This window comes from Aythya fuligula, chromosome 14 (genome assembly GCF_009819795.1).
Source record: "Aythya fuligula isolate bAytFul2 chromosome 14, bAytFul2.pri, whole genome shotgun sequence".
Taxonomy (NCBI): Eukaryota; Metazoa; Chordata; class Aves; order Anseriformes; family Anatidae; genus Aythya; species Aythya fuligula.
Window position 1 is genome coordinate 7,296,446 of NC_045572.1, and position 4,468 is coordinate 7,300,913.

General features: G+C 47.8%; 1 long non-coding RNA gene across 2 annotated transcripts; it reads left to right on the top strand.

Annotated features, from left to right (window-relative positions):
- The first annotated feature begins 439 nt into the window (after nt 1-439).
- LOC116494862 lies at nt 440-3,980 on the top strand. Of its 2 annotated transcripts, none has more exons than XR_004253898.1 (3): nt 440-653; nt 2,512-2,696; nt 3,762-3,980. It is a non-coding gene; the product is annotated as an uncharacterized LOC116494862 (long non-coding RNA). The 2 variants fall into 2 exon arrangements; XR_004253899.1 differs by having other exon boundaries at nt 2,515-2,696.
- The last annotated feature ends 488 nt before the right edge of the window (nt 3,981-4,468 follow it).

A 4,468-nucleotide genomic window follows, 5' to 3' on the forward strand; every position in this document is an offset into this window, starting at 1 on the left:
CTCAGAAGGCTATTAGGATACTAGAATTGCATCTTTTCAGCTGCAGTGCCTCGGGCACAGCTCTGTCTGGGCAGGGCTACCTGTGCTCCTTCTGCCTGGAGAGGCATCCTGGTACAGCTGCAGCAGGGCTGGAGGGAAGGCAGGCAGTAGAAGCGGCAGGCTTACAGATTGTGGCACGATCATTAGAGTTCAGGTGGAAAATCTGCCCCCATGCCCCCCTTTCAAAAACTGTTTATGCTCCCCAGACTTTCATATCCCTTGTGCTGCATCAGCTTATGTTAGAGATCCTCATCCCTTCATCAAAGCTGTTATCTCTTGTTCACACCAGCCTCCTGACACCACTCTGCTGACCCTGTACAGAGTATACGAGCAGGTAAACGTACAGAATACATACACAGAGAAATACATGCACACAGCTACTTCTGCGTGCAGTAGCAAACTCCCTGCACTAGTGCTGTATCCTCTCCCTCTGTTTGCTTGTGTTTGCTTTGGGTTGCAGATTTCTGCAACCACAAGCTGTTAATTGACAGTCCAGAAAATTATCTAGGAAAGAATATATATTTATATTGTGCTGTATTTTTTTCCATAGCATCCACTGCAGATGACAAGATGAGAGCAGGGAGAGTACATGCCTCTTTGATTTGTCTGAGTAGGTAGGTTTTTTTGTGTTCTTTGTACCTTAAAGCCCAGTGGCTTGCTTTTCTCATAACTACAGTTAAAGCACTTTCAATCTGAAGGGCTTTTCTGTACTGAACCTTTGTCTTGTACTCGCACCACTGTATCTCTTCATTTTCATTAGTAGCAGATGGAGCATGAGTCCCAGTTCTTTCTTTCCATCCTTCCTGCCAAGAGATCTCTGGTGCCTAGGCATATTTTGCGGATACTTAATCTTGTGCTAGTTTTCATCCAGTGATTTTGATTAATTTTATCCGTGTACATAAAATTACTTTGTGAGTGACACTTTTCATTAAAAAATTCTGTTGAAAGTTGGGTTTACTAACCTGATTCTGGTGAAAACATTTTCTGCTTACTTTTTTCAAATTCGAACCTCATTATTATTTTTTTGTAATCCACTTTTAATTGTAAGTACCCAGCATTCTGCTAGTTCACGCGGCACCAAATGACACAAGGTTGCTCTGGAGTGCTCCAGTGAGCATCTTCTGGGGAATATTGAAATTCCATGGAAACAACATGAGCACCATTATCTGAAACAGCCTCTTCAGGCAAACCATATGGGGTGAAATATTCTGCGCTGCTTCAATAATCCGAGCACAGATATGTTCACTGGTAACTCTGCAGTAAGCATCACTCATTTGCTTTGTCTGTGCAGTATTAATGAGCCATTTCAATAGACAGCAGGTTTCAACTATATTTGGTGCATATTCATGTTGCTTCCTTCAAGTTGTTTCAAAACTCCTTCCACTAGATTAACTAGAAAGTTGCAGTTACTCTGTCAAGTGCTGGGTACCAAGGACAAGGGCCATCCTGTCCTTTCCAGTCTTGGCTGAAGAGTGAGGCTAATGTTTGGAAGAGAGTCAGTGTGCTAGGCATGCTGCCTTTGTGGAGAGCTCCTTCAGCAGGGAGGCTTTGCTGCTGCTTTCACGACTCTGTGCTGGGGCTACTTCTTTCTCTGCGTGTAAACCCTTCCCTATTATTTTCTGCTTCATCTGCCATACAGGGTTGTGGTTGCTAGCAAGCAGTGGAGCCTTAAGATACTTCTTGCAGGCAGACTCATTATTATGATGGAGGAGTGAGAACATGCAAAACTCAAAATGGGGAGCACGTAGGGAAAGGGTGTATGTTTTGACTAGGCTGATTTGTGCTATGCCTCCAAACATCTCTCTGTGTTGCTGTTGTGATGTGGTCAGGGGAGCTGAATCACTCCAGACATTGGTCTAGGTACCTACAGAGCCTCCCTTTGCATGAGCACAGCATATTCCATGGGGCAGACAGATTCTGAAGAACTCAGAGATGAGGCATGAGAACCATACTGCACACAGAGGCCTCTGAGGGTGTGCTGAAAGCCAAACAGAGGGTTCAGGTTAGTACTGAAAACCACATGGAAGGTTTCAGGGAGTAGAAAAAGCCACTTAAAATTAAAGAAATCCTTTGAAGGACACCCTTTTCTCTTTGTCAGCATTTAGGAACACAGTCCTTCCTTTATCTTAGTGCCTTGTTCTGATAGCTACATGGAATCTAACCTGGACAGCAGCTGAAAAAACTTACAAATTGATTAGTAAGGTTACTTACAGGTCTTTCTAGGGGAAGACATTCACACCACAATCTTGAACTAACCACTTCCCCAGCAAGGGAACTCATATATTTAGACAGCACCACAAGGATAATGGAAAGAGGCTGAGGGCTGCCAACACCAAACTAGATTAGCTCAAGTGTTTTGGTTGCTGGTAGTTGGAGAGACAAAGTTGATGTTTTCTTGAAATAGCAGTTCTGTTTTTATAGTATGTCCATTTTACCAAAAATGAGAAGAAAATGAATACATGATTTATCCAGCAGGACTGAACCAGCGATGCTGTGGCTGAGGGGAGGCAGAGGTCGGCAGCTGAGGGCTGGAGCTGCAGGCACATCCTCAAATTGCAGCAGTGGAGTTTGATGCTGTGGTTGTGCTGGGGCTGCTGGGGGAAGAGCTGGATTAGCTGAGTGCTGCAGTGCCTCTCAAGCTGGTGAAAGAGCTACAGGTGAGTGGGTTTTTTCTCTTCTTTTTTTTTTTTGAAAAATCCTTCTGAAGAGGAGCAAAGACTAGTGGCTAGAACGGATGTCTTTGAGTCAGTCCTACACCCTCTCAAGTCCCTGTATTTCTTGTTATATAATATTAGAAGCAAGTTTTATTGTACCATCTTCTCCTCCTCTCTAAAAAATGAACTGATAACATCGCACCAGTTCCAAGGCCATGCTGGCTGGCTCCTTTTCTCACATTGTTCAGTGCTCTACCTGAATTCCTGCTGCCCCTCTAGAGCAGGTACCATGCTGGTCCACTTTATTTTTGTCTCTGGAAACCGCAGTAATTTTAAGTATTGCCTTTTCCAGGGGCAGACAGCCCTCTGCCTTGGCACAGGCTCTTCTCTGGAGTTGTTGCAGTTCACTGGAGAGGTTTGGCTCCAGTCCTCCCTGCACCGAGAGCCGGGTGCTCTGGGGAGCTCCTCAGGGCTCCCCCAGCTATCACCAGTGAAGGGGGACATGGTTGTTGGAGCCTGGGGGAGCCAGAAGGAAGGACGGCTCCACTGCTGCCAGCTGTCGATGCTATCCCTGGTGTGACCAGCTGTGGGGACAGCTCAGGGAGCAGGACAGAGATGCCATGGCTAGTGCCTGGGTTCCTCTGATGCCCTCGTCAGCTCTGAGGTGTCCCTGGCAAGGGGTTGTGCCCATTGCTGGGACTCCTCTGCTGTCCTTTGCCACCCAGGGCTGTGTTTGGTGGGGAACAATGCTGCATTTGGCACCCAGTGGCTGTATTTATTAACAATCTTGGGTGTTGCTAAAAAAAAAAAAAAAAAAAAAACAACAAACAGGGTGACATTTCCTGCTTTTGCCTTCTCACTGCTGCTCAGCAGGGCATTTGGGGGAGCTGCTGGAAACCCCGACTCCTCCCAGCATTAAGCCAGTTCCCAGCCAGCATTTGCTGAGTTGGAGTTTGCAGGACAGGAGCCTGACCTGGGGTGCTGGGGAGACCCATGTTGGTCTGATTCTGCCCACATTTACTCATGAAGAGCTTCTCTTTCAGTACAAATGATGCTGTTTTCCCACAGACAAGCAGCTGAAGCCCCTGGCAAGGAGCACAGCCCAAAGGACAGAGGGAGTGATGGAGGATGTGGGCACAGAAGGAGATGTTGGATAAGTGCCCTAAAGTGTTGGCTGACACTGAGGAGGCTTTAGGGGCCTCGGCACCCCAGTATTGGTCAGCTGTGCCCAGAAGGTCCATGGAAGACCTGGCAGGGATCCCTTGCTACTAGGCAGAGGCCTGGTGATCCCAGGTATGTGGCAGTGGGTGGGGGTGCTGTTTCCAGGGCTGTGCAGTGGCAGCACAAGGTGCTGTGCTGCAGAAGCAGCAGCTGGAGTGTGCTCACCACCTGGGAAAGGCTGATGGCGTCAAACAAGCATGAGCACAGATAAATCTGAGCTGAAGTGTTTGTTTCCTAGTCACTGTTTGAGAGAAACACTCAGAGGGCCCGGCACCTCTCTTGCAGGGGCATGGGGGCTGCAGGGGGGCTGCCTCGGGGGGGTTAGCTCCTGAGCTGAGGCTGTTTGAAGCGGGGAGTTGGCTTCTGGGCTGAGATCTGCTTCATGTGCTGGGGTTGCCTATGGGCATGTCTCATTGGGCTGGCTGGGACTAAAGGTAACAGCTGGCTTGGCCTTCCCCTGTCAGATGCTCTTCGTTGCAGATAAAAGCTTTTTCTGATCATTTTGGTTCCCGTGGCTGTCGAGGTTCTAAAAATTGCAAAGGCTGCCACTGTGG